Below are 19,879 nucleotides of genomic sequence, written 5' to 3'. Positions count from 1 at the left end.
AAGCAGATCTGAAGGTTTGGTCCGGACATTTCGTCTCCAATCCCTTCCTTAACGTAATCTCACCCGATCCCCTCCCCCTCATACAAAAAATCTCATTTTCTCACTTTTCTGCAAATGTGAGGAAACCCTAGTTCTTCATGAAATTTGGGATGTGTATGATATTGTTGCACTTGTTTGTATGTTATGATAAGGGGTATGATGGGGTTAGGACTAGGGTTGTTTGGATGTTAGTATTATGGTTGTGTTGGGGCTAGGATTGTGGTTGTTTGGATGTTATGTTGTGTTGTTTAGGGATGTGAGTAACATGTGTTTATGTTCATCACGTAGACAAGGATGCCTTTAAGACAATATTGATCCGGACCCGGATGAGCTTGACATGGTGTTTTGTTGTTGTCCTAGCTATGCCGAGTTGTTGGAACAAGTCTGAAAGAATTTGAATTGGATGGACCCATGTGATGTTGTTGAGTTTGATGGTAGGCATAATATGGGATTTTGAATGAACATTCGTTGGAAGACCATGCGTGTCAACTCCGAGCAACGTCGGCTTACATACAAGGAGACAGTGGCCGAATCACTAGACAAGGCTCTAGAGTTATTTGCCATAAAAAAGATGATCCAAACTTGCACTTGGATTTGAACCGGGTTGCCTCTCCGATTGTTGATGCTAGTCCTCCACGGATCAACAAAGAGGCCAACATTAAACCCCTTGTGACACAACAATCGAGGACAATATTGACCCAGAATTCGGAGATCCAACATGAACCATTCCTAGAAGAGAATAGTGTGCATGATGATGATGAGAATGATGATCTTGTTCTCCATGGCAACAACCTTGGTGATTTGGACAAATATAATTTACAAGAGACAATGGACCATTCAATTCCGTACTCACGTGGCTATGCATCGGAGTCGGACGATGACGGTCCCGATGAAGAAGTTGATGAGGAAGGGTTCACGACAAAGGAGGCTGAAGCTTTCACGAAGGTATTAGGGCGGGATCATCGGACACCATTATTCGAGGATCTTAGTCTTGCGGATGAAGCCGTGGTTGATGGAGGCGAAGGCATATTGTTTGGAGTTAGGCCAACTTATCACCGGGATAAACATGTGAAGAATATTATTTTGCCGGGGTCAAAGGTCAAAACATTCCTCGAACTGAAGATGTGGTTGGATGAATATTCGGTTATGCATTATCGTCCACACAAAGTTGTTCATTCGAACATGAAGCTGCGTTACATGGTTGCATGTGAGGATTCATGATCTCCATGGACTGTCCGTGCAAGACCATGAAAAGGAGGGTCCGGATGGAACATTGTGAGTTGTATGTCTGACCTGTGTCGAGGCAAGAGGGTTGATGGCAAGCTTTCGTCCCAAACCATAGACAACTCACCTCCGAGTTCACCGCTTACGGGCTTTCCAACTTCATCTCCTCTCTTCCTACAATGAGCATAAAAAGCGTACAAGATGTTTTGAAAGCCCTCTTTCACTACCAGGTGAAATACGGGAAGGCATGGAAAGCGGAGCAATCTGCATTCAAGCTATTGTATGGTGATTGGGAGCAAGCGTACAACCGATTACCTAGGTTGTTGGGAGCTATTTCCGCCACTAACCTGGGCATGGTTCATGTGGTCGAGCCGTACGGGGAGAAAACAAGGATTCACAATGGAAAGACGGTCCGCGTATTTGGCCATGCATTTTGGGCATTTGAGCAATGTGTGGGGGCTTTTCAGCATTTTCGGTCGGTCATCTCCATCGATGGCACGTTCTTGACCGGACAATTCAAGGGCACTCTGTTGGTTGCAATAGGAAATGATGCCAATAACCGGTTGTTGCCTTTGGCTTTTGCTTTGGTTGAGGCAGAGAATAATGTTAACTCGGAATGGTTGTTTCTTATTTTGAGAACCAAGGTATTACCATCTGAAAGGGAAATCTGTGTCATATCAGATCGCCATCCAGGAATACTTAACGCGATTGACATTGTCATTCCCGGGCATGCTCCTTTGCACCATCGATGGTGCATGATGCATTTCTGTGCAAACTTCTACCGGGCAAATGATTTGCAAGATTGTACAATGCTTTGCAAGATTGAACACGGATGAACTTCAAGATTGTTGTCAAGCTTTTTCCGACAAACGATTTGCAAGATTGTACAACGTTGTGGTTACAAACAAAAAACTTGATGCAGGGGGTCTTGAGTTTCTCAACAGGCACATTCAACTTAGGACAAAGTGGGCACGAGCTTATAATGAAGATGGCCGAAGATACGGTCAAATGACAAGCAACATGGTAGAATGCTTCAACCGGGTGCTGAAGGGTGTCCGTGTGTTGCCGGCGACGGCAATAGTTCAATACACATTTACAAGTTGAGAGCATACTTTCTAAAGTACTCAACTGACACGGATGATGAGATTGCAGGAGAGAACAAGAAAAGGTACAAGTACAAGTTCCCACCAAAGGTTAAAAATGGATGGAATTTCAATCACAGAAGGCTGACTCCCAAACAGCTACGTTGTACAATAACGAGGATTGGACGTACCAAGTGAATGAGCCCGGAGGAACGACAAATGATGGCCAACAGCATAGAAATAGGGTGTTCAAGGTATATTTATCGTTGTGTGATTGCTCTTGCGGGAGGCCAAGGTTGATTCATCTCGCATGCTCGCACTTGTACACGATAGCTCGCACTAGGAATGTGGACGTCAACCATCCGCTAACCGTGAGGGAGTCCGGGTTCTCTATCGTGACCACGAAGCACACATGGGCTCCTAGATCTGAACCATACTTTGACCAATCACAGCGGCCGGAGTATCATGGGCTTCAACTATGGCCCGACCTAGAATGCAAGGTGGTCAAACGGGGTAGACGAAAGACAAAGCATTTTAGAGAGACATGGATAGATGGGGCCATGGTGGTGGCCGAGAAATGGGGAGGAACCAATTCCAATAGCCTACTGAGAGATCACATTGTGGAGAGTGTGGTGGAAGAGGGCACAACACAAGAAGATGTACCAACCCTAAGAAGAAGTCCAAAAAATGATTCAAGGTCAAGCCAACCAAGTATTAGTCAACAAGTTCCTATCCAACAAGGTCCTAGCCAAGCAAGTAGTAGCCAACAAGGTCCTAGCCAAGCAAGTAGTAGCCAACAAGTTCCTAGCCAACAAGTTTCTAGTCAACATGTTCCTAGCCAACATGTTCCTAGCCGACTTGGACTTACTAGAGGACGTGCTCATGGGATAGTGCATGCTGGTGCTAGAGGTAGGGGTGGGAGAGCTCGTGGACTTACTAGGATTGGTATGCGTGAATATCTACAAGGACCATTTCCGTATGTCACACTATTGACTTATCTTTTTGAAAGGGCGTGGATGTCGCCTAGAGGGGGGGGGGTGAACAGGCGCTTTAAAATAATTACGATTTAGGCTTCAACAAATGCGGAATAAAACTAACATTTAATTTTTAAAGCACAAAACCTAAAACAACTAGGCTCACCTATGTGCACCAACAAACTTATGCTAAGCAAGATAAACAACTAAGTGATAGCAAGATATATGACAGGAAACAATATGGCTATCACAAAGTAAAGTGCATAAGTAAAGGGTTCGGGTAAGAGATAATAGAGGCACGCGAAGACGACGATGTATCCCGAAGTTCACACCCTTGCGGATGATAATCTCCATTTGGAGCGGTGTGGAGGCACAATGCTCCCCAAGATGCCACTAAGGCCACCGTAATCTCCTCACGCCCTTGCACAATGCAAGATGTCGTGATTCCACTAAGGGACCCTTGAGGGTGGTCACCGAACCCGTACAAATGGCAACCCTTGGGGGCGGTCACCGGTACCCGTACAAATTGCTCGGGGCAATCTCCACAACCTAATTGGAGACCCCGGCGCTTGCCTGGAGCTTTATGATACGTCTCCATTGTATCTACTTTTCCAAACTCTTTTGCCCTTGTTTTGGACTCTAATTTGCATGATTTGAATGGAACTAACCTGGACTGACGCTGTTTTCAGCAAAATTGCCCTGGTGTTATTTTTGTGCAGAAATCACAGTTCTCCAAATGTCCTAAAAATTTACGGGGAGCAGTTTTGGAAAATATGAAATATATCTGCGCCAAGTTCCACCTCAGGGGGTGGGCCAGTGGGCCACAAGCCCTGGCTTCGCCACCACCCCCTGGTGGCGGTGGGCAGGCTTGTGGGGCCCACACGGCTCTGCCGCCCCCAGTTCCAGTTATATAAGTTCCCTTTCGTCCCAGAAAAAATAAAAAGAGAAGTTTTCGTCGCGTTTGCGATACGGAGGCGCCGCCACTACCTGTTCTTCATCTGGAGGGCAGATCTGGAGTCCGTCTTGGGCTCCGGAGAGGGGAAATCGTCGCCATCGTCATCATCAACCTTCTTCCCTCTCGAATTCCATGAAGCTCTTCGTCGTTCGTGAGTAATCTATTCGTAGGCTCGCTGGGCGGTGATGAGTAGGATGAGATCTATCATGTAATCGAGTTAGTTTTGATGGGGATTGATCCCTAGTATCCACTATGTTCTGAGATTCATGTTGCTACTACTTTGCCATGCTTAATGCTTGTCACTAGGGCCCGAGTGCCATGATTTCAGATCTGAAATTATTATGTTGTCACCAATATATGTGTGTTTTAGATCCGATCTTGCAAGTTGTAGTTACCTACTATGTGTTATGATCCGGCAACCCCGGAGTGACAATAACCGGAACCACTCCCGGTGATGACCATAGTTTGAGGAGTTCATGTGTTCACCAAGTGCTAATGCGTTGGTCCGGTTCTTTATTAAAAGGAGAACCTTAATATCCCGTAGTTTCCTTTTGCACCCCGCTGCCACGGGAGGGATGTACAATAGATGTCATGCAAGTTCTTTTCCCTAAGCACGTATGACGACACACGGAATGCATGCCTACATCACATTGACGAACAGGAGCTAGCCACATATCTCTCCGTGTTATAATTGTTGCATGATGAATAGCATCCAAACAAATCACCGACCCATTGCCTACGAGTTTGTCCTACTGCTGTTATTACTTGTCTTGCTCTGCTGCTGTTACGTGTCTTGCTCTGCTGCTACTGTTGCTACTACTGTCGCTTGCTACTGTTGCTACTTGTTACTGTTGTCACTACTGTTGTTCCTTGCCACTGCTATTACTCGTTACACTGCTGCTACCTGCTACAATTTTGGTTCGCTGGTCGTTGAGGGGAACTGACAATCTCCGTCAACGAGGCAACTTGGCGCCATTGATACAATCGTTAGAAATAGTCTGCCGTGTCAACAGATCGTTTCTGACACCGTTGTTATCATACTACTTTGTTGTTACTACTTTGCTTGAAGATACTAATCTTTCAGGTGTGGTTGAATCTGACATATTCAGCTGCTAATACTTGAGAGTATCCTCTCACCTCCTATAGGCGTACCAACAAATTTGGGTCGAATACTCTACCCTCGAAAACTGCTACGACCCCACGCACTGGTGGGCGTCAACAACATTCTTCTCGTTTCGATTGCCGGAGAGTGCTAGCAGCATTCTTCTGGTGCCGTTGCAAGGGGAAGAACAGTTGACATCAAGCATTTTTCTGGCGCCGTTGCCTGGGAGGTATTGCTATATTCTCTGAGTCACTTGGAATTTATATCTGCTGATCACTATGAAGAATCTGAAGGATCCGAATACCAAAATCTTGTCCTCAACTACGAGGGGAGGTAAGGAATTGCCATCTAGCTCTGCACTTGATTCACCTTCAGTTATGAGTAAGTTTGCGACATCACCTCCTGCTAGAAATCTTGATATGTCGCGTGTGCTTCATGATGCTTATGATGCTACTGCTAGAGATGCTATGCTTGATACTATGCCTGATGCTGCTAGAGATGCTATGATTGATACTGCTAGAGATGCTATGCTTAATACTGCTTTGCCTCATGATGATAGAGATGCTATTTTGCCTGATGATGCTAGAGATGCTATTATGCCTGATGATGCTATGCTTGATACTGCTAGAGATACTACTTTGCCTGATGTTCCACTAGGAGTGTTCCTTGATGCTCATATTGCTAGAGTTACTGCCAATGCTCGTGATGCTTCTGATACTACCGATACTATTGAGATAGAACCTACTTTTGCTCTTGCTAGATCTAGCTCCTCTAGATATGAATTGCCTGATATACCTGAGGGTTATGTTATGGAGGGATAGATAGCTGAGGATTTTCTTGCGTGTAAGGATGCCTATGACGCTGAGAAATTACTTCTCAAGTGGAAGGAAGAATCTCGGGAAGCTAAGATGAAATATGACCCGAAGTTTGCCACTTCACCTATCTTTATCACCGATAAGGATTATGAATTCTCTGTCGACCCTGAGATAATCTCTCTAGTCGAATCTGATCCTTTTCACGGTTATGAGTCTGAGACGGTCGTAGCCCATCTTGCCAAACTAAACGATATAGCCACCCTTTTCACTAATGAGGAGAAGATCCGCCACTACTACATCCTTAAGTTGTTTCCTTTCTCTCTAAAGGATGATGCTAAAGCCTGGTTCACCTCTCTTGCTCCTCGATGTGTGAGTAGTCCCCTGGAGACGGTCTATTACTTCTGTGAGAAATATTTCCCTGCCCATAAGAAGCAAGCTGCCTTGCAAGAAATATACAACTTTGCTCAACTCCAAGAAGAGAGTCTTCCACAAGCTTGGGGGAGGCTCGTCCAGCTACAGAATGCTTTGCCTGATCACCCTCTTAAGAAGAACGAGATACTTGATATCCTCTATAACAGACTTACTGATGCCTCTAGAGACCACCTAGATAGTTGTGCCGGTTGTGTTTTTAGGGAATGAACTGTAGAACAAGCCGAGACCCTACTGAATAACATCTTGATCAACGATAATGCTTGGACTATTCCCGAACCACCTCCTAAGCCAACTCCTAAGAAAAGAGGTATTCTATTCCTCGTTCCCGAAGATATGCAAGAAGCCAAGAAATCTATGCAAAAGAAAGGCATTAGATCTGAAGATGTCAAAAATCTACCACCTATCGAAGAGATCCATGGTCTCGATAACCCGATACACGTAGTAGAAGTGAATTCTCTTCGTAGGTTTGATGAGAGTGATATTCCTTTTGACAAACTTGCTAGCCTATGCTTTGATGAATTTGACAACTTTGTTGCCAAACAACAGAGTTTCAATGATTATGTTAGCAGACATTTGGAACAAAGTACTCGTATGCTTAGCCATTTAAGCGCTTGTGTAGACAGAAATGTCAATGATCTGAAGCTTCTGAGTAAACATGCTTCTATGATTACTACTCAGGTAGAACAAGTACTTAAAGCTCAGAATGACTTGCTCAATGAATTAAATGACAACTCTGTCAGAGTCATTACTAGAGGAGGCAAAATGACTCAGGAACCTTTGTATCCTGAAGGCCATCCTAAGAGAATCAATCAAGATTCTCAAGGAATCAATGCTGATACACCCAGTCATCCTAAGGAGAAGAAGAAGGATGATAGAAACCTACATGCCAGTTCACCAAATACTGTCACACCGGAAGAACCTAATGATATTTCTGCGTCTGATGCAGAAACACAATCTGGTGATGAACATGAACCTGGTGACAATATGGACAGTGATGTTCATAATAATGCTCAACCTAGCAATGATGAGGATGTGGAGATTGAACCTACGGTTAATCCTGATAACCCACAACCTAAGAAATACGATAAGAATGACTTCACTGCTAGGAAGCATGGTAAAGAAAGGGAGCCATGGGTTCAGAGACCTATGCCCTTTCCTCCCAAGACATCCAAGAAAAAGGATGATGAGGATTTTGAGCGCTTTGTTGAGATGATAAGACCCATCTTTCTGCAGATGCGGTTAACTGATATGCTCAAGATGTCTCCGTATGCCAAGTACATGAAAGATATCGTGACTAATAAACGGAAGATACCAGATCTTGAGATCTCCACCATGCTTGCCAACTACACTTTCAAGGGTGGAACTCCTAAGAAACTTGGTGATCCCGGAGTGCCCACTATACCTTTCTCCATTAAAGGAAACTACGTAAGAACTGCCTTATGTGACCTTGGAGCCGGTGTTAGTGTTATGCCGCTCTCTCTTTATTGTAGACTTGAATTGGATAAGTTGACACCCACTGAAATTTCTCTGCAAATGGCCGACAAATCAACTGCTTTCCCTATCGGCATTTGCGAGGATGTGCCTGTTGTGGTTGCTAACACCACTATCTTAACAGACTTTGTTATCTTGGATATTCCCGAGGATGATGCCATGGCTGTCATCCTCGGAAGACCCTTTTTAAACACTGCATGGGCTGTTATAGATTGCAACAAAGGCAATGTCACTTTCCATGTCAACGGTAATGAGCACACAATTCACTTTCCGAAGAAACGATATCAAGTACATTGCATCAATGCTATTGAAAAGACTTCATCGATTCTCATTGGGAGCTTTGAATGCCATATTCCCCGTGTCAAGATGAAGTATGATTTGCTTGTTGGGGAGATACATATCCCCATTGAGGTGACTTAGTGGCTATTAGAAAATTCTCCGTTCTCTCTTGCGATTCGAGAAGGTTTTGTCATGAGGACTTGATCAACCCCATTGACGGATTTCTTTCGATGACCATGAAACGGATGAATCAAAGAGTCACATACCTCTGTTTTGAGTTTTCATTTTCTTTTACTTAGAAGAAAAATGATAGAATTAGTTTAGTTTTTCCTGCTTTCTGTTTTAGCGTCCCGGAGAAAAATACCTCGAAAATAAATATTCTCCGATGGTCCTGAAAATTTAGTATGATTTTTTCTGGAATTTTTGAAAATTTCTGGGCCTGAGAGCTGGCCTGGGGGCCAGACCAGTGGGCCACAAGCCCTGCCACCGCCACCTACCCCCCTGGTGGCGGAGTGCAATCTTGTGGGGCCCACAGGGACCCCCTCCACTCATTCCAGCTCCCAGCCTCTTCTTCCACCTCCAGAAAAAATTGTTTCGCAACTCAAACCCGTGTTCTTGCTCATTTGGCTGTGATTTTTGATCTCCTTGCTCAAAGCACCATTCTCTGAACCGTTTTGGGGAAATTGCTCCTTGGTAAGTGACTCCTCCATTGGTCTAATTAGTTTTTGCTCTAGTGCTTTATCCTTCGCGTATTCTTGCTACCTTGGTGACCCTATTCTTGAGCTAGAAATGTTGATTTTAGCTGGTCCCAAGTAGTTTTTGCGCGTGTTACGGTCTCTAGGCACTAGTAGCAGTAGTTGCTACAAGGTATGATTGGTCTTCATTCACTTTTCTCTTGAACTTAAAAAATTTCAGCAAAAGGAAATTATGTTCAGGAGGAAGTTTCATGGTGGTTCCTCAAGTAAGAAGGGTCCTCGCCTTTCTTTTTGGGAGCCCAAACCTTTTCAACTAAGTGACGCACCGGTACAACCATGTGAATGGCCTTCCGATGAGTTCATGACCGAAGCAAGTTTCAAGGATGAGTTTGATACACTTGTCCGCAATGCCGGGTTAGAAGAATTCCTCTCAGATAAATGTGAACAGTATGCTATGCTCACTGCCTCTTTCGTGCGTAGATTTAAATTTTCAGCTGGCCGTGACTCATCCATACTGTTTGATTTGTACGATAAATCCTATACCGTGGATTTGGAGGATTTGAATAGGATTTGCAAGATACCCGATGGGGGTATTATTAATGATCCTTCCAAGTCTTCGGTCAGAGACTTTGTCTCCAGTATAACTGTTGGAGAAACCAGATATATCACGCAAGCCACCATAGGAAGCATCCATTTCCCTGCCTTGCACTACCTTGCCTTCTTCATAGGTAGGTGCATTAACGGCAAGGGTGCACATTGTCACCTATGCGCTTCCGACCTTAGTATCCTTAAGAGAGCAGTAACTGGTGACAGGAGCTTCAATATGGGAGCTATAATAATAAGGAGGATGAATAAAAATGCCAGTGAGGGGGATTTCTTTGGTGGAGTTTATGCTACATGCTTAGCAAATTTTCTTGGAGTATCCATTCGTCCAGAAGACCCTCCTCTCCGTATATCCTACCTTGATCGTGTCGCTCTAACACGCTACCAGTTCCTTGAGAGAGATCATGGATCCCTCCTATACCGCTTGATATTTAACCGACAGCGTGTTTTCATATTACCCTTCCTGCTCCTGCTTTCTTTGACTTTCAGGTAAAACGAAGATACTACATAACCATAGAAGAGGCAGAGGAGTATGAGAGGGAGGCGACGGCTGCTCAACTTCGTGAGGCAGCTATTCAGGCAGTGGCTGCAGCACTCCCGTATAACACCCATTATGACTTTGGGTTTCACCAGGACCATCCATGGGAGTAGGCCAAGCTAGGCCAATAGCCTAAGCTTGGGGGAGTACGTGTTCTCACCGACTTTACATTCATGCTTATGCTTTCACTTTGTTAGCCAGTGTTTACACTTTGCCACTGTATTATCCATGCTAGTTTATTTTCATTTTCTTGTTTTCTTGTTTTGTGTCCTTTTGAGAAAACCCAAAAAGATTTTTCTTTCTTCTTTTGCTTGTTGGGAGCTTTCCCGTGTAAATAGTTTTCTTTTTCTTTGTGTCAAGGTAGAAGATATTGATTACAATGCTTATTGGTTCTTGCATGCTTACCTGTTTAGCTTTCAAAAGAGCCATATTACTTTGTCTTCTCCTTTGTGTTTGCCTGCAGATTCAGCTTAGTCCAATGCGCTTATTATTGTTCACATCGTTCGATCGTGCAAATGAAAGGCAACAATGATGATATATGATGAAGTGGCTGAGACTGAAAAGCTGGTATGAACTCTATCTATTTTGTTTTTGTAAATATGACTAGCTTGTCGACCCAGATTTAGCTTTGTTGTGAGAGAACCATGTTTGCAATGACAACTTAGAGATCATAGTTTCTGATGCCATGCTTATTTAGCTGAGAGCTTATAATGGTTTGTCTTGAATGCCAATATAGATTTTGAAATGACTATGATGTAGCATGATAGGATGGTATTCTCCTTTGAATGTTTCAAGTGGCTTGACTTGGCGCATGTTCATGCATGTAGTTGAAACAAGATCAACATAGCCTCTATGATGTTCGTGTTCAAGGTGATTTATATCATGTTCATGCTTGCATTCAATGTTAGTCAAACTCATTGCATCTTGATGACTGTTGTCGCTCTCTAGTTGGTCGCTTCCCAGTCTTTTGCTAGCATTCACTTGTACTAAGCAGAATACTGCTTGTGCATCCACTTCCATAAACCCAAAAGTTTTTCCATGAGAGTCCACCATACCTACCTATTTGCGGTATCTACCTGCCGTTCCAAGTAAATTTGCATGTGCCATTCTCTAAACCTTCAAGAAATAATGTGTTTTGCATGCCCGAACCGCTCATGTGGTGACAGGGGGCTATTGGTATCTTCCATGCTAGGAGTGTTATCCTCGACATGTGTTTATTCACTGTCATTCACGAGAAAGGGGCCGGTAATTGGAATGCCCAGTTCCACGCTTAAATCGAAAACATAACTGTAAAACAAGACTCCCCCGAATTGATGTTAGTATGGACGGTACCGAGGATTCGGCTAGCCGTGGAGTGTGATTGATTGGTGGTGAGGGAGTTAAAACTTTACTTTTCTGTTTGGGAACCGCCTATAGCATGAGTAGCATAGAAGATATTGAGAACTCTTGGTCATTACGTTTACAATGAAAGCATGCCACCCAAAATTATTATCTCTGTTTTCAAAGCTTGAGCTCTGGCACCTCTGCAAATCAATGCTTCCCTCTGCGAAGGGCCTGTCTATTTATTTTCCTGTTGAGTCATCCTCTTCTTATATAAGCACCAACTAGAGAGCACCTCTGTCATTTTTATGCTTTGCTTTTGATTGATATTGAGTATGACTATGACTGGATCTTCGTTGCTATGAATTACAATGTTTAGTCAGCCCTTGATCTTTGAAAGTGCTCTGCATTTATGTTTTGCGGTCTCAGAAAGAGCTAGCGAGATACCACCTATTCATATTGCTTCATGCTTGTTTCGATTGAAGTGTTGGTATTCGAAACTCATTATTATTTGCTCGTTAGCTGATTATGCCATTGATATTAGTTTACCGTGAGACCTTTGTGTCACTTGCTTATGTGGTTAACTTGTGATCTTGCTGAAATTCTGGTTATGAGTTAGACATAGTTGCAACAACAAGATCAAACAGAGTTTGTCAAAGTTTTTCTTTCTCTCTCAGTTTGTCAACTGAGTTGCTTGAGGACAAGCAAGGTTTTAAGCTTGGGGGAGTTGATACGTCTCCATCGTATCTACTTTTCCAAACTCTTTTGCCCTTGTTTTGGACTCTAATTTGCATGATTTGAATGAAACTAACCTGGACTGACGCTGTTTTCAGCAGAATTGCCTTGGTGTTATTTTTATGCAGAAATCACAGTTCTCCAAACGTCCTGAAAATTTACGGGGAGCAGTTTTGGAAAATATGAAATATATCTGCGCCAAGTTCCACCTGAGGGGGTGGGCCAGTGGGCCACAAGCCCTGGCTCCGCCACCACCCCCTGGTGGCGGTGGGCAGGCTTGTGGGGCCCACACGGCTCTGCCGCCCCCAATTCCAGTTATATAAGTTCCCTTTCATCCCAGAAAAAATAAAAAGAGAAGTTTTCGTCGCGTTTGCGATACGGAGGCGCCGCCACTACCTGTTCTTCATCTGGAGGGCAGATCTGGAGTCCGTCTTGGGCTCCGGAGAGGGGAAATCGTCGCCATCGTCATCATCAACCTTCTTCCCTCTCGAATTCCATGAAGCTCTTCGTCGTTTGTGAGTAATCTATTCGTAGGCTCGCTGGGCGGTGATGAGTAGGATGAGATCTATCATGTAATCGAGTTAGTTTTGATGGGGATTGATCCCTAGTATCCACTATGTTCTGAGATTCATGTTGCTACTACTTTGCCATGCTTAATGCTTGTCACTAGGGCCCGAGTGCCATGATTTCAGATCTGAAATTATTATGTTGTCACCAATATATGTGTGTTTTAGATCCGATCTTGCAAGTTGTAGTTACCTACTATGTGTTATGATCCGGCAACCCCGGAGTGACAATAACCGGAACCACTCCCGGTGATGACCATAGTTTGAGGAGTTCATGTGTTCACCAAGTGCTAATGCGTTGGTCCGGTTCTTTATTAAAAGGAGAACCTTAATATCCCGTAGTTTCCTTTTGGACCCCGCTGCCACGGGAGGGATGGACAATAGATGTCATGCAAGTTCTTTTCCCTAAGCACGTATGACGACACACGGAATGCATGCCTACATCACATTGACTAACGGGAGCTAGCCACATATCTCTCTGTGTTATAACTGTTGCATGATGAATATCATCCAAATAAATCACCGACCCATTGCCTACGAGTTTGTCCTACTGCTGCTATTACTTGTGTTGCTCTGATGCTGTTACTTGTCTTGCTCTGCTGCTACTGTTGCTACTACTGTCGCTTGCTGCTGTTGCTACTTGCTACTGCTGTCACTACTGTTGTTCCTTGCTAGTGCTATTACTCGTTACACTGCTGCTACCTGACATTTTTGGTTCGCTGGTCGTTGACGGGAACTGACAATCTCCGTCAACGAGGCAACTTGGCGCCATTGATACAATCGTTAGAAATAGTCTGCCGTGTCAACAGATCGTTTCTAACACCGTTGTTATCATACTACTTTGCTGTTACTACTTTGCTTGCAGATACTAATCTTTCAGGTGTAGTTGAATCTGATATATTCAGCTGCTAATACTTGAGAGTATCCTCTCACCTCCTATAGGCGTACCAACAAATTTGGGTCGAATACTCTACCCTCGAAAACTGCTACGATCCCACACACTGGTGGGCGTCAACAACATTCTTCTCGTTTCGATTGCCGGAGAGTGCTAGCAGCATTCTTGTGGTGCCGTTGCAAGGGGAAGAACAGTTGACATCACTTTACACCACAATGTTTGAGCTCCGAGACACCACCAAGCTTCTAGGACTGCAAAGCATCCACGAAGAACAATCTCTAGAGTACTAAGTACCAAAAGGTAATAAGCTTCTCAAACTTCACTTCCACGTATCACCGTGGAGAACTCAAACCTACGCACCAAATGCAATGGCAAGAACACACGAAGTGGGAAAGTCCCTCACACTCAAATCCCCCCACAACAACATAAGCTATGGAGAAAGATGAGAGGAAGAACTAGGAGCTCACAAAGAACTCCAAGATCAAGATCCAAGGGGTTCCCCTCACATAGAGGAGAAAGTGATTGGTGGAGATATGGATCTAGATCTTCTCTCTCTTTTCCCTCAAGAACTAGCGAGAATCATTGGAGGGATTGAGAGTTAGCAACCTCGAAGAAGGTCAACAATGGGAGAAGAACATGATCTCAAGAGATAAGGTTCAATGGGGAAGAAGACCCCCTTTTATAGGTGAGGAAAAATCCAACCGTTATGCTTCACAGCCCGCACAGAGCGGTAGTACCGCTCCCATGAGCAGTACTATGCTACCTCTTGAGTTTGCGTTGGTTTTTCCCTTGAAGAGGAAAGGGTGATGCAACACAGTAGCAGTAAGTATTTCCCTCAGTTTTGAGAACCAAGGTATCAATCCAGTAGGAGAATCAAGCCAAGTGTCCAGAGTACCTGCGCAAACACAAATGAGCTTGCACCCAACGCTATAAAGGGGGTGTCAATCCCTTCAAGATTGATTGCAAAGTGAGATCTCAAGGCGGAAAGTGCAACGAAGTAAAAGTGTAAGGCTGAAAATATGATGTGAAGTAGACCCAGGGGCCATAGTGTTCACTAGAGGCTTCTCTCAAAATAGAAAATATTACGGTGGGTGAACAAATTACTGTCGAGCAATTGACAGAACCGCACAAAGTCATGACGATATCTAAGGCAATGATCATACATATAGGTATCACGTCCGAAACAAGTAGACCGATACTTTCTGCATCTACTACTATTACTCCACACATCGACCGCTATCCAGGATGCATCTAGTGTATTGAGTTCATGACGAACAGAGTAACGCCTTAAGCAAGATGACATGATGTAGAGGGATAAACTCAAACCAATGATGTAAACCTCATCTTTTTACCCTTGATGGCAACAACATGATGCGTGCCTTGCTACCCCTTCTGTCACTGGGTGAGGTCACCGCACGGTATGAACCCAAAACCAAGCACTTCTCCCATTGCAAGAATCATAGATCAAGTTGGCCAAACAAAACCCACAACTCGAAGAGAGTTACAAGGATATGAAATCATGCATATAAGAGATCAGAAGAAACTCAAATAAGAGTCATAGATAATCTTATCATAAATCCACAATTCATCGGATCTCGACAAACACACCGCAAAGAAGATTACATCAGATAGATCTCCATGAAGATCATGTAGAACTTTGTATTGAAGATCCAGGAGAGAGAAGAAGCCATCTAGCTACTAGATATGGACCCGAAGGTCTATGGTGAACTACTCACGCATCATCGGAGAGGCAATGGTGTTGATGAAGAAGGCCTCCGTATCCGAATCCCCCCTCCGGCAGGGCACGAGAACGTGCCCTAGATGGGATCTTGCAGAGACAGAAGTTTGCGGCGGCGGAAATGTATTTTTGTGGATCTCTCGCGTAGTTTTGGATTTTTTGGGAATTTATAGGCGGAAGAGGTAGGGCAGACGAGCCACAGGGGGGGCCACAAGCCTGCTAGGCGCGCCCCTGACCGCGCCTAGGGGGCTTGTGGCCTCCCCTGGTGGCCTCTGCCTTGGTTCTCACGTCCCATGTGTATCTTCTATTCCGGAAAAAATCTTTTCGGAAGTTTTATTCCGTTTGGACTCCATTTAATATTCTCCTCTAAAAAGGGTAAAAAACACGGAAAAAACAGGAACTGACACTTGGCACTGAGTTAATAAGTTAGTCCCAAAAAAAGATATAAAAGGCATACAAAACATCCAAAGTTTGACAAGATAATAGCATGGAACCATAAAAAATTATAGATACGTTGGAGACGTATCAAGCATCCCCAAGCTTAACTCCTGCTCGTCCTCGAGTAGGGAAGTGATAAAGACTGAATTTTTGATGTGGAATGCTACCTAGCATAGTTGTACTTTGTAACTTGTTTCATGTGACATGAATGTTCAGATCCGTAAGATTCAAAACAATAGTTTGCTATTGACATGAAAACAATAATACTTCAAGCAAACTAGCAAGGTAATCATGAACTTTCGAAATAACAAGGCCAAAGAAAGTTATCCCTACAAAATCATATAGTCTAGCTATGCTCCATCATCCCCACACAACTAATTTAAATCATGCACAACCCCGGTATTGGCCAAGTAATTGTTTTCACACTCTTAATTTCTCAAACCTTTTTCAACCCTCACGCAATACATGAGCGTGAGCCATGGATATAGCACTATGGGTGGAATAGAGTGTGGTGGAGGTTGTGAGACAAAAAGGAGGAGATGGTCACATCGACTCGGCGTATCAAAGGGCTATGAAGATGCCCATTAGTAGATATCAATGTGAATGAGTAGGGATTGCCATACAGTGCATGCACTAGAGCTATAAGTATGTGAAAGCTCAAAAGGAGAACTAGTGGGTGTGCGTCCAACTTGCTTGCTCACGAAGACCTAGGGCAATTTTGAGGAAGCGCATCATTGGAATATACAAGCCAAGTTATATAATGAAGATTCCCACTAGCATATGGTGGTGACAAAACGAGAGGATCTCAATCATGAAGAACATGGTGCTATTATGAAGCACGAGTGTGGAAAGAGATAGTAGCATTGTCCCTTCTCTCTGTTTCTCTCTCTCTTTTTTTGTTTGGGCTCTTTGGCCTCTTTCCATATCTCTTTTTTTGTGTGGGCAACTTTGGCCTCTCTTTTTTCTCACATGGGACAATGCTCTAATAATGATGATCATCACACTTTTATTTACTCACAGCTCAAAGCTTAGAACGATGATGACTCTATAGGAAATGCCTCCGGCAGTGTACCGGGATGTGCAACGATCTAGCTTGGCGTATGACGTTGAAACATCTTGCTAGCTATCTTACGATCATGCAATGGCAATATGAGAGTGACGGCACAAGTCATGAGATAGAACGGTGGGAGTTGCATGGCAATATATCTTGGAATGGCTATGAAAATGCCATAGTAGGTAGGTATGGTGGCTGTTTTGAGGAAGGCATATGGTGGGTTTGTGCACTGGTGAAAATTGCGCAACACTAGAGAGGCTATCAATGGTGGAAGGTGAAAGTGCATCTATACCATGGACTCACATTAGTAATGAAGAACTCACATACTTATTGCGAAAGTTTTTATTAGTAATCAAAACAAAGTGCTAAACGCATACTCCTGGGGGAAGGGTTGGCAGGTGTTAACCATCGCGCGATCCCTACCGCAACACAAAGGATGGCATGCTGGGGAACGTGGTACGTGAAACAAAATATTTCCTACGCACACGCAATACCTATCATGGTGATGTCCATCTACGAGAGGGGATTTCCGATCTACATACCCTTGTAGGTCGCACAGCAGGAAGCGTTAAGAAACGCGGTTGATGTAGTGGAACGTCCTCACGTCCCTCGATACGCCCCGCGAACCGTCCCATGAACTGTCCCGCGATCCGTCCCACGATCCGCTCCGATCTAGTGCCGAACGGACGACATCTCCGCGTTCAGCACACGTACAGCTCGACGATGATCTCGGCCTTCTTGATCCAGCAAGAGAGATAGAGAGGTAGATGAGTTCTCTGGCAGCGTGACGGTGCTCCAGAGGTTGGTGGTGATCTATCCCAGCAGGGTTCCGCCCGAGCTCCGCAGAAATACGATATAGAGGAAAAACCGTGGAGGTATGTGGTCGGGCTGCCGTGGCAAAGTTCTCTCAAATCAGCCATAATACCTCAGTATATATAGGAGGGAGGGGGAGGGACCTGCCTTGAGGCTCAAGAGATCCCCAAGGGGTCGGCCGAACTAGGGGTGGAGGAGTCCACCTCCAATCCTAGTCCAACTAGGATTGGAAGGTGGAGTCCTTCCCTTCCTTCCCACTTCCCTTTTTTTGATTTCTTTCTCTCCTGTGCATAGGGCCTCTTGGGCTGTCCCACCAGCCCACTAAGGGCTGGTGCAGCACCCCTAAGGCCTATGGTCTTCCCCTGGGTGGGCTGGCCCCCCCCGGTGAACATCAAGAACCCATTCGTCACTCCCGGTACATTTCCGGTAATGTCCGAAAACTTTCCGGTAATCAAATGAGGTCATCCTATATATCAATCTTCGTTTCCGGACCATTCCGGAAACCCTCGTGATGTCCGTGATCCCATCCAGGACTCCGAACAACATTCGGTAACCAACCATATAACTCAAATACGCATAAAACATCGCCGAACCTTAAGTGTGCAGACCCTGCAGGTTCGAGAACTATGTAGACATGACCCGAGGGACTCCTCGGTCAATATCCAATAGCGGGACCTGGATGCCCATATTGGATCCTACATATTCTACGAAGATCTTATCAATTGAACCTCAGTGCCAAGGATTCATATAATCCCGTATGTCATTCCCTTTGTCCTTCGTTATGTTACTTGACCGAGATTCGATCGTCAGTATCCGCATACCTATTTCAATCTCGTTTACCGGCAAGTCCCTTTACTCATTCCGTAATACAAGATCCCGTGACTTACACTAAGTCACATTGCTTGCAAGACTTGTGTGTGATGTTGTATTACCGAGTGGGCCCCGAGATACCTCTCCGTCACACGGAGTGACAAATCCCAGTCTTGATCCATACTAACTCAATGGCCACCTTCGGAGATACCTGTAGAGCACCTTTATAGTCACCCAGTTACGTTGTGACGTTTGATACACACAAGGCATTCCTCCGGTGCCAGTGAGTTATATGATCTCATGGTCATAGGAACAAATACTTGACACGCAGAAAACAGTAGCAACAAAATGACACGATCAACATGCTACGTTCATTAGTTTGGGTCTAGTCCATCACATGATTCACTCAATGATGTGATCCAATTATCAAGCAACAACATCTTGTACATAGTCAGAAGACCTTGACTATCCTTGATCAACTTGCTAGCCAACTAGAGGCTTGCTAGGGACAGTGTTTTGTCTATGTATCCACACATGTATCTAAGTCTTCATTTAATACAATTATAGCATGGATAATAAATGATTATCTTGATACATGAATTATAATAATAACTTATTTATCATTGCCTCTAGGGTATAATTCCAACAGTCTCCCACTTGCACTAGAGTCAATAATCTAGTCCTCACATCGTCATGCGAATTACATTGTAATAAATCTAACACCCATAGAGTTCTGGTGTTGATCATGCTTTGCCCGTGGAAGAGGTTTAGTCAGCGGGTCTGCCACATTCAGATCCGTGTGCACTTTGCAGATATTCATGTCCTCCTCCTTGACGTAGTCGCGGATGAGGTTGAAGCGTCATTTGATGTGTCTAGTCTTCTTGTGAAACTGTGGTTTCTTTGCTAAGGCAATGGCACCCGTGTTGTCACAAAACAGGGTTATTGGATTCAGTGCGCTCGACACCACTCCACGCCCTCCTTAGCTGCCTCCGAGGCAGCCATGTACCCCGCTTCACGTGTAGAATCAGCTACGACGCTTTGCTTGGAACTGCTCCAGCTTACCGCACCCCATTAAGTATAAATACGTAGCCGCTCTGCGACTTAGAGTCGTCCGGATCTGTGTAAAAGCTTGCATCGACGTAACCTTTTACGGCGAGCTCTTTGTCACCTCCATATACGAGAAACATCTCCTTAGTCCTTTTCAGGTACTTCAGGATATTCTTGACCGCCGTCTAGTGATCCACTCATGGATTACTCTGGAACCCGCCTGCCATACTTATG

This window comes from Hordeum vulgare, chromosome 5H (genome assembly GCF_904849725.1).
Source record: "Hordeum vulgare subsp. vulgare chromosome 5H, MorexV3_pseudomolecules_assembly, whole genome shotgun sequence".
NCBI lineage: Eukaryota > Viridiplantae > Streptophyta > Magnoliopsida > Poales > Poaceae > Hordeum > Hordeum vulgare.
This window is presented reverse-complemented; position numbering follows the sequence as displayed.